This window comes from Carcharodon carcharias, chromosome 16, assembly GCF_017639515.1.
Source record: "Carcharodon carcharias isolate sCarCar2 chromosome 16, sCarCar2.pri, whole genome shotgun sequence".
Taxonomy (NCBI): domain Eukaryota; kingdom Metazoa; phylum Chordata; class Chondrichthyes; order Lamniformes; family Lamnidae; genus Carcharodon; species Carcharodon carcharias.
This window is the reverse complement of record NC_054482.1, coordinates 101,808,741-101,824,282: the sequence shown is the minus strand read 5'-3', so window position 1 is coordinate 101,824,282 and position 15,542 is coordinate 101,808,741. Positions and strand designations below refer to the sequence as shown.

Sequence of the window (15,542 nt, the reverse complement as noted above, 5' to 3'; positions counted from 1 at the left end):
TTTAAACAGCGGTTTTACATTTGCCACCCTCCAAACTGCCAGAACTGTTCCAGAATCTACAGAATTTTAGAACCAACGCATTCACTATTTCCATGGCCACTTCCTTTAGTACCCTGGGATGTAGATTATCAGGCCCTGGGGATTTATCGGCAATCAGTCCCATTAATTTCTCCAACACTTTTTTTTAGTAATACTGATTTCCTTCAGTTCTTCCTCACTAGACCTTTGGTTCCATAGCATATCTCGGAACTTATTTGTGTCTTCCTCCATGAAGACAGAGCTAAAGTAATTGTTTAATTGCTCTAGAAAGGGATAGACCAAGTAATTGCAGGCCAGCCTAACTCTGGTGGTGGGCAAATTGTTGGGAAAAATTCAAAAGGAAAATATAAACCATCATTTAGAAAGGCATAGATTAATCAGGGGAAGTCAGCATGAATTTATGTGAAAGTCATGTATGCCTAACTTTGAGGAGGAGCATTGAGGGTAGCACGTTTGACGTAGTTTACATGAATTTTGACCAGTTTCTAGATGGCAGACTGTTCAGAAAAGTAAGAACCCATAGGATCCAAGGGCAAGTGGCAAGTTTGATTGTTTCTGGAAGGCTGTTTGCAGTTTCGCAAGACTCCGTACCAGGCCTCTTGCTTTTGTGGTATATATCCGTGATTTAGACTTAAATGTAGGGGGCATGATTATGACACTAGCAGATGATACAAAATTTGGTTGTGTGGTTGAGAGTGAGGAAGAAAACTTTAGACTATGGGAAGATATCAATAAATTGAAATTAGGGGCAGAAAAGTGGCAAATAGAATTTGATCTGGAGAAGTGTGAGGTAATGCTTTTGGGAAGGGCAAACAAGGGAAGGGAATACCCTGTCATGGTAGGATACTGAGAAGTATCGAGGAACAGAGAAACCTTGAAATGCAAAGGTGCCCGAAAGTAGCAGGACAGGTGGATAAGGTGCTTAAAACGACATGCAGGATACTTTCCTTAATTAGTGTAGGCATAGAATATAAGAGCAGGGTAATTATGCTAGAACTCTATGCAATACTATTGCCAGGAATGGAAAATTTTAGCTATGAGGAATGATTGGAGTAGGTTGAGGGGAGGTTTAATTGAGTTGTATAAAATTGAGGGGCCCAGTTGGAGTGTATAGGCAGGACCTATTTTTGCAAATAGATGAATAACCAAGAAGTTTGCATTTGAAGTAATTTGCAGAAGAATTAGAGGGGAGTTGAGAAATATTTTCACCAGAGGGTTGTAGGGGTCTGGAACTCACTGCTTGAAAGGGTGACAGACACAGAAACACTCATCACATTTAAAAAAAACTTGGATACTGTATGTACTAGGAGTGTGATAACCCACAGGGTTACAGACCAAGAGCTGGAAAATGGTTTCGGCCTGATTGTCAAAAAAGAGCTTAGGCGCAATGAGCCTCCTCTTGTGTTGTAAATTTTCTGTTTCAGATTTGATGTAATGGAAATTTATGCCCCTTTCTACAAGAAAAGCATGATTTGGGGTGCAATGTGAGCTGAGTTGATTTATTTGAAAAAAAGTGACATCTGATCCCAACTCACCATGACCATGCCTATTCTGGTTTGACTGTGGTCCGTTTGAGGTCAGCCAGTAACACTCTGAAAAGAGGTGGGTCAGTGATTTTAAAATGCCAACTAGGTTGCATTCCTCATATTTTGACAGCCATTTAAATTTAACCAGGTTACCTAAGACGTCAGGTTTCCCTAGCTTGGGAAGCCTGGCATTGACCTGGAGGAGTGAGCTCCCAAATCCAGTCGTTAAGTGCTTTTCCAGCTCTGATTATAGGCCCAGAGGACTAGGAGTTCATCCCTCTGGCCCCTCGAGCAAACCAGCTGCATCCTGACCTCTTACCCCTCCCCTTGCCATCCCTTATCCCAATCTGGCAATTTATTCTATTGTTTTGTATAATGATGTTTAACTTGATCTTGCATCATGACTTTGGAAATATGGAGGCAGAGCAGAAATTCACTTTTGTTGCAGTAAATCCATTTTGATTTGTGTTGATACACGATTAATGCTTCTTTACCGAATAAAAGCTTCCCCTCTCAGGCTGTTGCAGATTCTGTCAATAAACAGTTTTTCTATGTAATCTCACTTGAGAGTGAACTATTTATATCACTAAAGTTTGTTGCTGTTTAGTTGTTGATTAAATTATGTATTCACCAGTTGAAGCTATAACTAGATAAATCCAAATGCAGTTGGTGAAGCTGAATTAAAATGGGATACTTTTCAAAGCTAGATTTTTGGCTCTGAGCTGGAGCTGAACAAGCTAAGACTTTAGGCTTTGAGATTCATTATAGTCCAACGTTTAAACATTATATACAGTTTAAATAAGGGGATCGAGAAACCAACCATCAGTGTACCTTCTCTTTATTTCTTTTTCTGTGCCTGATTTGACTTAATTTGCCCACATTCCCTCTTGTCCCTGTATCTTTCTCAATCCTGGTTAAGGAGATACTCTTTTGGTCCTGCTGTAAACCAAGGCCCCAGCTTTGGTGCCCTCATCACACTATTATCAGCTTGGAGTTCCATTAAATTATGGCACAAAAATGTTAATGCTGAAGAGTGCAGGAAAAAGTGTAAATAATGGCATATATGGTGAGATGCCCCGGTCCAGCAACATTCAGCCCAATTTATGCACCATAATGACACTGTGCTTGAATTGGTTAGATCACATGGAGTATGTTGTTTTGGTCACTGAACCTTTATAAAGATGCATGTATAAGAGATGGTGTGGGGAGGATTCAGGAGATTGAACCCAAGAATGAGTCATAAGGAAAGATTTTAGAAACTCAAGTTCTACAGAAGACAGTATAAGTGAGCATGAATAGCAAGTACCTTTGATAAGACAACAGTTATTCTGCATTGCAATTTTGAGACACAGCTGGAAACTGCCACATCTGATTTATATTGTGGACCACGAATCACACCCTCTAATGAAGGGAGCTCTCTAAGCATCTAAGTTATATGTGCACAGTCCATTCCCATGATTTATTTTTTAAAGTTAAGAGCTCACAACATTGGCTCACTTTCTCGTATCATTTCATGTATACACCAGAAACTCTTATACATTGAAGCAGACAAAGACAGTATATATGCAGCTTTAGATCATTGTTTCGCAGTTTGAAGTTTTAACTATGCTATTTACTGACTGTCTAATTGAAGGACAAATTTTGCATTTGTCATTTTTAAGCAACTTTTAAATTTAGGTCTAAGTACTGCATGAAGCATTTAACTTGAATCTTTTGCCTTTTAGAGAAATCACTGGTGGTTTAATGCAGTGTCAGTATAATAAGTTCCATCAACCGTCCTGGTTATGTTTTTCAACTTCAACTGTAATATTTTAGAAATTTTATTGCAAGCTGTTCGGCTGCACAATGCTTCTTTTTCAGCCTGTGAGGTCAGTGGAACCTCTGGGGCAGAGAAGTACTTATTAGACATTTGCAGGTCAAAATATGCCACAGGCTAACTTCATAGCATCCTCAGCGTTATGTTTCCTTATCTTGATATTGCTTCAGTCTGACACATTGTTTCAGCTTTACTGTCCCAGGGAAGTGTACACAAGCAAATATTAGTGAAGGCTTCAGTGAGCCTTACGTCTGCGTCATAAAGTCAGCTAGTGCTCAAATGTTTCATTAAATCAGAACATAGAAAGTAACTTTACTTGAATGCTTTGGTATAAATTTTTAATCAACTGTAAGAACAAATCTTTCGTCATTTCTACTACTTACTCATATGGGTGAACGGCTAATTTGTGAAACAGATCTTATGAATTTTTTAGAAAGTTTCCTGGCATAAATCTCTCAAGGTTCAGAGCCATTTATTGTAATTGAACAGCAGCGTTTTAATTTCAATGCATTTTGGTATCAAATGTCTTTACGTATCTTGTATAGATTTTATAACACATCAGCTGATAGAGGTTTGGTCACATTGGTGTTTGTCTTGTTCACTGCTGGGATTTCAACCATGACTAGTTACAAAATAATGTTAATAGATTCATCAAAATACTTCAAACTTCTAATATATACAGTTCCTTATACTTTACAGTTTTTGAAAACTGGTTTTTATATTACTTACTTGATGCTTACAAACTTTAACTGTGAACCTATCTGTTATGCTGGGTAACTCAATTATCTGGATCAGTGTAGTTTAGACTTCAGAATCTGGACTCGCTTTAAATGGCTGAGCAATATATGATACTAAATGATGCAGATAAACACATCTTTAAATATGGTGCCAGTATAAAATGCACGCTTGTTTTTTTTTCAGTTGCTCAGCATTACTGGGACTCTTGTTATATATGAATTATATACCCTGGGCGAAAGCTAATGGAAAGCTTTCAGTGCTTGTGTTGGAAAAATGGCTTGGTTAATGTTTTGTCTGAACTGGCTGATGGCACTGAATTGTGGTCAATTTTGCCAACAGAGCTTAGATTTAATCCTCCAAGATTTTCACCTAAAAGCTTGAGCGTAGTTTTGCTGTACTGGGAGTAGAGTGTTAGCTTTGGGACATACCATTTAAACATACTTCAACTGAAGTGGATCACAGGACAAAAGCCATCAGTCATTTCAGTTAACTCTGCTGTCAGAGATATACTCAAGAGGCTATATCTAGCTGACATTCACAGCTTTAGAATAGATTCCAAGTGATCTCAGTTCCAGTATGTTCTTCATTTAACATTATTTCCTGTATAACATGTAAGATAAAAGTTGAATAATTTAAGTAGAAGGAAAGCATAAATATGGTTTTAGTTTTTTACGACTGGGATGGGAGGAGTGCGTAGTTGATCTAGGCCTGCTACTCAATATCATTAGTTTAAAAGTTTGATTTACTCACAAAAATGGCCAATCGTTTACCTTCATTATTGTTACCCAGAATAAAAGAGACTTTAACCAGGCTTCTTTCAATAGGCAGTCAACTTATTGGTTTATTATAAAACCAAACTTATTGAATAGAAAGGCACAGCTTATTAACATACAGTATGGAATATGGCTAATTACTTTTTCTAGATACTCTAAGTCATACGCACGTGTACACTCGCACACACCAAAGAAATAAAAATAGAGGAACTCTGCCATAGATTAAAAGTCAATGGTTTAAGGAAAAATGAAAGATGGTGGAGCCCGTGAAATGGCATTCGGGTTATACGGTTGGTCTCTCAGCACCGTTTTGAGAAACAGTCCATGACTTTTACACTGCTTTTCAGGCAGACTTGAGGAACACTTGCAGGTACTCTATTCAAGCATGTAGCAACTTAGGAGCAGCTTATATTGACTTTTGGCTGTGGACTGGCTCTGGACTGCAAAAAGACTGCTGTCTTCCTTTCACAAGCAGTTGGTCCTTTCTCTTAAAGCAAAACCAAAACCAACTTTTAAACATAGTTTTTCCAGGCCTGTTTTTTCTTCAGAGCCGTAAACTACCATGTAACTCTTTCGAGTACAAACACGTTTTCCATCTGTTCCTATTCAGATGAAGTTACATTGTTTCATAGTTTACCATTGTGAGATTTGAACTCTTGTTCTTGGGGTTACAAGCCCAGTAACATAACCACTTGGCTAACTACCATGTAACCCCTTTTGTACACAGTCCACCTCGGTTAAGAGGTTTCCTGCTTCTTTAAAGCTGCTTAATTATTTTTTCTTGCAAAAGATGTTTTTTCCAGGAATAGCAATCACAGTCCTGCCTTAACCCTTTAAGGGACAGTGTTTTTTTAAAACACACATTCTTCCAAAATATCTTGGCCCTTGAAGTTGGACCATTTTCAGTGATTAAAGTGTTCATGACTGTTTAAGGAAATTAAATATTTATCCTCATTAGATAATTATTTTTAAAGCAGCTGTTTTCTTTTTGCATCTACTAACAGATCATCTGATACATTGATCCAGGTTTTCCTGGAATGGTGTGATCGGTGACTGACACTATAAATTTTGCGCTCCGGTATGCCAGTCTCATTGCTGATAATTCATTCCATATATTCCTGCATTTCTAATTCTAATATGACCAGTGGGCATGGTCATACATCGGAAGCAGCGAGGCCATTTTTCCCAGCAATTTAATGATTGCCTTCAATACAAAGTATTTCAAATTTCTTTGGGCAGTGGTAGATGGAGTTGATGTGGTGTCATAGGAACAGGGGTTAGCTGCTAGAAATAGCAACAGGAATCTCCAAAAACACTTTAGTTTTCGCAATAAATGATTAAGCCAAAAAAAAGTTGGAACTGAAGCAAGTTGAGGTTACAGTTTACTCCAGGCTTTTTCTAATGTTCAGCAAAAGTGAACCAAATTTTGTTAGATAACTGGTCCATAATGTGACTATGGTACATTTTAAAGGAGTGCAGGAACATGGAAACCTGCATGTCCGCATAAATCTTTTATGGTATCAGGACAAATTGATAAAGCATTAAATGCGCAAAACTAGCTTTTATAGTCAGAGTTTTTTGATATACATTATGAGGGCAGAGCTGGAGCCAATGTTATCTCAGCATTGGCAGCTTACTTTCAAGTGTGTAGGCCCAAGCTCTGGCATTACCTCCTTAAACCTATTAGCACCTCCCCCTCTTTACATCTTTCTCTTATTTAGTTGTTCCTTTAAATTTATCTCTTTAACCAAGCTTTTTGTCACCTATTCTAATAACTCCATAGGTGGTTTGATGTCAGATTTTGTCTGATAATGTTTCTGTGAAGAACCTTGGGACATTTATCCTATTAAAGGTGCTATAATAATGAAAGTTGTTGTGTCAACAGAAGTTGGAGTATTATTAAGAATTAACTGTAATTTAAAAATTCAATGAAAGTGCTGACGTGTAATTGAATTTTTAAAAGCAACCAGCAAAAGAAATGTTAAAGAGCACAAGGGAAATCTGATGTAGTATAATGAATGTCAGCCGAGCTCATTTGGGAGCACACTTGCCTCTGACTCAGAAGGCTAAAACATAGGCAGACACTTCAGTGCATTGTAGAATTGAGAGAGTGCTGCACTATTGAAGTTGCTGCCTTTTGAATGAGATGCTAAGCTGAAGCCCTATTAGTTCTCTCGGAGTAAACGTAAAAGATACCATGACATTGATTTGAAGAGGAGCACGGGAGTTCTTGTGTTATGGCCAATATTTATCCTTCAATCAACGTCAATAGAATAGCATTATCTGGTTATTAAGTCATTGTTATTTGTGGGACCTTTCTGTGAACAAGTTTCCAGCCACACAGGACCAGAATTTACATTAATATAAGCAAAATACTGCGCATGCTGCAAATCTAAAAAATTTTAAGTTCTGGAAATGCGCAGTAGATATGGCAATATCTGTGGAGAGAGAAACTGAGTTAATGTTTCAAGTTGAATATGACTCTTACTCAGAATTTAGTCATCTTCAGAGTTCTAAAGAAGAGTCATATTTGATTTGAAACGTTAACACTGTTTCTCTCTCCATAGATGCTGCCAGACCTCAGAGTTTTTCCACGGACTTTCCATGAGGTTTTGCATGGCAATTTGCTATTAGCGGGACACCCAAATGGTGCGGTGTCCTTTACGGTATTTGGGGCCTTTGTGAACAGGGTGAGAAACTGGATTTCCTTACCACTTGGATTGAAGAATTGTCAATGAGCAGTAGAAAGTCTGAACCACAAAGTATAAGTTAGAATAGTGAAATGGCATTAAATCAGGTGCAGGAAACAAAATAGAGGGGGAAGAATATTGGACTGAGAGAGAGAAAAAGGAAAGAAAGAAAAGAAAAAATAGTGTTTAAATCTTCAACAGTAATTAAAAGCCGAAGAAATGAGATTCAAAACTTGTAAAAGTTAATTGTCAGCGCCAGAGAAGTTGTGTGGCAACTTGTCAGGCCAGAAAACAAGTACTTAGACTGGAATGAACATGCCCTTACTGTTTGTTTGTTTCTTTTTTATTTATTCACGGGATGTGGGCTTCACTGGCTGGGCCAGCATTTATTGCCCATCCCTAGTTGCCCTTGAGAAGGTGGTGGTGAGCTGCCTTCTTGAACCACTGCAGTCCATGTGGCATAGGTACACCCCCAGTGCTGTTAGGAAGGAAGTTCCAGGATTTGGACCCAACGACAGTGAAGGAATGTCAATATATTTCTAAGTCAGGATGGTAAGTGACTTGGAGGAGAACTTCCAGATGGTGGTGGTACCATTTATCTGCTGCCCTTGTCCTAGGTGGTAGTAGTTGTGGAAAGTGCTGTCTAAGCAGCTGTGGTGAATTCCTGCACTGCATCTTGTAGATGGTACACACTGCTGCTCCTGTGCATTGATGGTGGAGGGAATGAGTGTTTGTGGAGGTGGTGCTAATCAAGCGGACTGTTTTGTCCTGTACGGTGTCCAGCTTTTTCGGTGTTGTAGGAGCTGCACTCATCCAGGCAAGTGGGGATTATTCCATCACATTCCTGACTTGTGCCTTGTAGATGGTGGACAAGCTTTGAGGCGTCAGGAGGTGAGTTACTTGTTGCAGGATTCCTAACCTCTGACCTGCTCTTGTAGCCACAGTATTTATATGGTTAGTTCAGCTTCTGGTCAGTGGTAAGCCCCAGGATGTTGATAGTGGGAGATTTAGTGATGGTAATGCCATTGAACATCAAGGGGCGATGGTTGGATTCTCTCTTGTTGGAGATGGTTATTGCCTGACACATGATTGTTACTTGCCAGTTGTCAGCCCAAACCTGGACTGCTTCAGTAGCTGAGGAGTTGCGAATAGTGCTGAATATTGTGCAATCATCAGTGAACGTCCCCCCTTCTGACTTTATGATGAAAGGAAGGTCTTTGATGAAGCAGCTGAAGATGGTTGAGCCTAGGACACTACCCTGAGGAGCTCCTTCAGTGATGTCCTGAAGCTGAGTTGAATGACCTCCAACAACCACAACCATCTTCCTTTCTGCTAGGTATGACTCCAACCAGTGGAGAGTTTTCTCCCTGATCCCCATTGACTCTAGTTTTGCTAGGGCTTCTTGATGCCACACTTGGTCAAATGCTGCCTTGACGTCAAGGGCAGTCACTCACCTCACCTCAGGAGTTCAGCTCTTTTGTCCATGTTTGAACCAAGGCTGTAATGAGGTCAGGAGCTGAGAGGCCCTGGCGGAACCCAAACTGGGCATCAGTGAGCAGGTTATTGCTAAGCAAGTGCCGCTCGATAGCACTGTTGATGACCCCTTCCGTTACTTTACTGATGATCCAGAGTAGATTGATGGGGTGGTAATTGGTCAGATTGGATTTGCCCTGCTTCTTGTGTACAGGACATACCTAGGCAATTTTCCACATGGCTGGGTAGATGTCAGTGTTGTAGGTGTACTGGAACAGCTTGGCTATTGGGCACGGAAAATTCTGGAGCACAAGTACTATTGCCTGGATATTTTCAGGGCCCATAGCCTTTGCAGTATCCAGTGCCTTCAGCTGTTTCTTGATATCACGTGGAGTGAATCGAAGTGACTAAAGACTGGCATCTGTCAGGCTGGGAACCTCCGGAGGAGGCTGAGATGAATCATCCACTCGGCACTTCTGGATGAAGATTGTTGCGAATGCTTCAGCCTTATCTTTTGCACTGCTGTGCTGGGCTCCTCCATCATTGAGGATGGGAATATTTTTGTCGCTTCCTCCTCCATGAGTTGTTTAATTGTCCACCATCATTCACGACTGGATGTGGCAGGACAGCAGAGCTTAGATCTGATCCATTAGTTGTGGGATCACTTAGCTCTGTCCTGCTTATGCTGTTTGGCACGCAAGTAGTCCTGTTTTATAGCTTCACCAGGTTGACATCTCATTTTTAGGTATGCTTTGTGCTGCTACTGGCATGCCCTCCTGCACTCTTCATTGAACTAGGGTTGACCCTCTGGCTTGATGTCAGTGGTAGATTGTGGGATATACTGGGCCATGAGGTTGCAGATTGTGGATGCCCAGTCTTGATTTGCTAGATCTGATCGAATCTATCCCATTTAGCACGGTGATAGTGCCACACAACACTGTGGAGGGTATCCTCAATGTGAAGGCGTGACTTTGTCTCCACAATGACTGTGCCGTGGTCACTCCTTCCGATACTGTCATGGACAGATGCATCTGCAGCAGGCAGGTAGGTGAGGATGACGTCAAGTATGTTTTTCCTTCATTTTGGTTCCCTCACCACCTGCCGCAGACCCAGTCTAGCAGCTGTGTCATTTCGGTCAGTAGTGGTGATACCGAGCCACTCTTGGTGACATTGAAGTCCCCACCCAGAGTACATCCTGTACCCCCTTGCCACCCTCGGTGCATCCATGGTGTTCAACATGGAGGAGCACAGTGGTAGGTGGTAATCAGCAGGAGGTTTCCTTGCCCATGTTTGGCCTGATGCCATGAGAGTTCATGGGTTCTGGAGTCGATGTTGAGGACTCCGAGGGCAACTCCCTCCTGACTGCATATGACTGTGCCACCACCTCTGCTGAGTCTGCCTTACCGGTGGGATAGGACATATCCAGAGATGGTGATGGAGGAGTCTGGGACATTATCTGTAAGGGATGAGGATGACTATGTCAGGCTGTTGCTTGACTAGACTGTGAGACAGCTCTCACAATTTTGGCACTAGTCCCCAGAGTGTTAGTAAGGAGGACTTTGCAGAGTTGACAGGGCTGCAATTGCCGTTTCCTAGTTCAATGCTGGGTGCTCCGTTTCATTTTTTGTTTGTGGCTAGGCTTTGGCATTTAAGAGTCAGACCAGGTAAGGACGATAGATTTCCTTCCCTAAAGGGCATTAGTGAACCAGATGTGTTTATACAACAATCGACAATGGTTTCATGGTCATCATTGGACTTTTTAATTCCAGATTTTTTAATTGAATTCAAATTCCACCATCTGCTGTGGTGGGGTTTGAACCGGGTCCCCAGAGCATTACCCTGGGTCTCTGGATTACTAATGCAGCGACCATACCGCTACACCATCTTAGCCCATAACTACCATGTCAATGCAATAACTTCGTGTTCAATACATTTAGATAGGAAGTCGGGCGGTAAGCTATCATTTTCATTCAGCTTACGGAAGAGCAGTGTACCTTGGACAACTTGTGGATCTTTGTCTTTGATTGCATAACTGTTCGCTGGAACTTGCCATCCAGTTTGTCTATAAATGGGTTCTGTCAGTGCCACCCAGCTCCTGACCTCATTACAGCCTTTGTTCAAACATGGACTAAAGAGCTTAACTCAAGTTGTGAGAGTGACTGCCTTTGACATCAAGATCACATTTAACCAAGTGTGGCATCAAGGAGCCCTAACAAAGCTGGAGTCGGGAATTGGGGGGAAAACTCTCCACTGGTTGGGGTCATACGTAGCAGAAAGGAAGATTGTTGTGGTTGTTGGACGTCAGTCATCTCAGTTCCAGGGCATCACTGCAGGAGTCCCTCAGGGTAGTGTTCTCAGCCCAACCATCTTCAGCTGCTTCATCAATGCTCTTCCCTCCATCATAAGGTCAGATGTGAGGATATTCGTGGATGATTGTGCAATGTGATTGCACATTCTTCGCAGCTTCTCAGATACTGGAACAGTCCATGTCCATATGCAGCAAGACCTGGATAATATTCAGGCTTTGCCTGATAAGTGGCAAATAACATTTGTACCACGCAAGTACCAAGCAATGGCCATCTCCAACAAGATAGAATCCAACCATCGCCCCTTGTAATTCAATGGCATTACCATCGTTGAATCCCCCACTATCAACATCCTGGGGGTTGCCATTGACCAGAAACTGAACTGGGTCAGCAATATAAGTACTGTGGCTACAAGAGCAGGTCAGAGGCTGGGAATTCTGCAGTGAGTAACTCCACTCCTAACTCAAAGCCTGTTCCCTATCCACAAGGCACAAGTCAGGAATACGCTCCACTTGCCTGCAGGAGGGCAGCTCCATCAACACTCCAGAAGCTCAACACCATCCAGGGCAAAGCAGCTGCTTGATTGGCATCCCATCCACCACCTCCAATATCCACTCCCTCCACCACCAATGCACAGTGGCAGCAGTGTGTACCATTACAAGATGCATTGCAGCCACTCACCAAGATTATTTCAACAGCACCTCCCTAATACGCGACCTCTATCATATAGAAAGACAAGGGCAGCAGATGGTACGGGAACACCGCCGCCTGCATGTTCTCCTCCAAGCCATACACCATCCTGACTTGGAACTATATTGCCATTCTTTCACTGTCACTGGGTAAAATCCTGGAACTCCCAAACAGCACTGTGGGTGTACCACATGGAGTGCAGCAGTTTAAGAAGGCAGTTCACTACCACCTTCTCAAGAACAATTAGGGATGGGAATAAAATGCTGGCCTAGCCACCTCCTGTGAAAGAATTTTTTTTTAGAAATGGCATTTACTACTTAATATGTATATTCAAGATGATTCTTGCCAGCCAATTTGATCCATCTCTGAATTTTAATTCATAACTTTCCTTCTGTCATGTGGAATATTTGATAAAAGTCAACATTTAATTGCAGTATCAATCTATGGATGGTTGATTTTGATTATAAATGTGTCACTGACTTTAGATGGTAGATGGTCCTTGCAAAGTTAAAATTATTTTAATTATTGTAATCATCCTGCACTCGATCACACTGACCATTTGTAGACTCTGCAAAAGCAGCATAAACCATAAAACTATAAATCACATTGTTCCTCTCTGAAATGTGTTAAATTTGGTGTTTTGGTCCAGTGTAGCTCCCTACCTTAATTTAAATCAGTATTCAATTTTTCTACATTAACTAGCTGAAAACGTTGTCATGAAAGCTCCAAGCTATAATTTATCCAAATGGAACACCACCTTACATGATACAGAGGCCTTTGTACAAAGTATGGTTAATACCACTCCCAACCACACATGCCAAATCATGGGTCTTCATATTGACAAGCAACAAAGCCTTACAACCCCAGTGAGCAAAATAAATAAATAAATACTTGCATTTATATTGTGCCTTTCATGATCTCAAGAAATTCCAAGAAGTATTACAGCCAGTTAATTGTCTTTGAAGTGCATTCACTGTTGTAATGTAGGAGATGTGGAATCTAATTTGCATACAGTATGCTCTCACAAATAGCAATGTGACAATGACCAGATTTTTCTCAATGATATTGATTGAGGTATAAATTTTGGCCAAGACATCAAGACCAGCACCCTCCTCTTCTAAATAGTGTCATGGGACCTTTTACATCCAGCTGAGAGGGAAGATGGGACCATCTCATCCAAAAGACAGCATCTCTAATGCTGCAACACTCTCTCTTGCTACTGTATTGAATGTCAGCATGGATTTTGTACTTCAGCATTGTACTGGGTTTGGAATAAAAGGCAAGAGTGCTGATACCACATGTTGATGAGAGCCATATCAACATTGTGGTGGAATGCTAGCTAAGAATTCTTCCCCTCAGCACTCACAACCTGATGCCTTTCGTTGATCGAAGTCGTCATTGGCTCATTTGGCAGCATGTTCACCTCTGAATCACAAGGGTTCAAGTTCAAGTCTCATCTCAGGGCTTCAGCACAAAAATCAAGGCTGATACTCCAGTGCAGTACTGATGTAGCATTGCACTGTCAGAGGTGCCGTATTTAACGAGACATTATACCAAGGCCCCATCTGCTTGGTTGGGTGGGCATAAAAGAACTCATGCACTATTTCAAAGGAGAGCAGGGGAGTTATCCCCGGTGTCCTGGCCTGTATTTATCCTGCAATCAACAGCACGATAAACAGATCATCTGGTCATTATCATATTTTTGTTTGTGGGAGTTTGCTAAGTGCAAAATTTATCTGTTGCATTTCCTACCTTACAACAGTGATTATACTTTCAAAAGTAATTAATTGGCTGTAGCTTTTGAGATGCCTGGTGGTCATGAAAAGCGCTGTATAAATGCAGTTCTTTCTTTCTTGTCCTGACTTGTGTTGTCAGCAGTCAGTCCATTGTGCCACTTCCCCCTCCCCAACTTCAATGGGTGGATAAATAGGGCTGCTCACTTAAAGTTAGCAGATTAAACCCTGAGTGTGATAGAAACCCCTGCCCTTGGCATTGCAAAATGTGGAATTGTGAATGGATGAGCTCTCTGTCCGCTAAACAACAGGATATCCAAGAGTATAAGGAACGGAAAGCCCACCTAAAAAAGTACAGTATCCATGCCCTGAGGAAAGCGAAGAGCTCTTCCCCCTACCACCGCTCCCCTTCCTCCCCCAATCACTATTCATAAAATCCGTTAGGAGAGAAATCCAATCCAACCTATTAAAAAGACAAGTTAAAATGGTCCTTCCTCAGCTCCTATTGAGAAGAAATTCAAGACTGGGGTATTAGGACAGCCTGACCCATCCCTGCTGTAGCTAATCTGTTTTTGCTCCTCCCAGCACCATCTTCTCCCCAACCGCTAAGCGCAATTTCCAGATAGGCTTCGCTCCCCAACCTGGATCAAAATGAAATTAGAACTGATGTGGAGGAAAAATCCAGACAAGCTTTACTTGTTGAGGTAGGCTCCCTACATTTGCTCTCTACTATCCTGACAACTTTTTCCCTCTTCCTCTATCATACTCCATCACTCCCTATTTCTGGCCTTGAGCCTTTCTCTACCTGACTCCTGTTATAGAACACCATAAGCGATTGGCAGGTAAATTTAAAATTTTAGAGTGAATGATTTTGTTTTCACTGATTTAAGCGCATTGGTTAACAGATGTGGAAAACTATATGAATCTTTAGATTTAGGAATATTGCCTGTATCTCAGCAATTGAATTCTAGAACACTAACTTGCAATTATTTTATATTGATTGTATGTGGGTAGCACAACATAAAAGGAAGAAGGGAATTACTAAACAGTTATGGAGGAGTGTTATGGCACAGCCAATGATGAATGCTGAGTTGTTAAAATCCCAAAGGGAAACTTGAAACAACTGCCACAACTTGTTTTGCAATTTGTATAAATTTCAAGATGCATGCCTTGAATTCAGTCATTATAAGACCACCTAAGTCTTATAGGCTTTTACAAAACTAAATTAAACGCTTATTAACAAGAAAAATGATTTAAGCACATACATATGTCTACAAATTACTACTATAATAACTTCTAAGTCCTCAACTTAATCTGACTCCCAGTTACACTTTCGTTAAGGCAGCAGTAAGACACAGATTTTAAAAGGCCCAAACAAGGTGACACAATACCCTGAATCAGTTGAATTCAAAGTGAGTTTTCTTAACTTCAGTTCTTTGAAGTCAGCATTTGAGGCATAGATGCTGAAGGCTTTACACACTTTTTAGATCTAAAATTGTCTATCCTTACACATCGCCTTCGCTCCTTTATACATATTTTGAATGCAAATTCCCATTGTTTCTTTACCTTTGGACTTTACTGGTAAAACTTTGTACTATGAGAGATTATCAAAAAGGTAATCTATGGGAAAAATAAACACACTGTTTCTTAACTTCACCTGGCTAAGTGACACATTTCACCCCTCCTTTTAAATAAACCTGGCTAGATTATTTTCAAAGTACAGATGTTTACCTACTTAACATTTTAAACCTAGCTCAT

The 15,542-nt window shown here is 40.9% G+C and overlaps 1 protein-coding gene across 2 annotated transcripts in view; it reads left to right on the top strand.

Annotated features, from left to right (window-relative positions):
• Positions 1-15,542, top strand: part of rpap2 (RNA polymerase II associated protein 2) — a 124,659-nt gene that overhangs the window by 46,940 nt on the left and 62,177 nt on the right. The window lies entirely within an intron of this gene.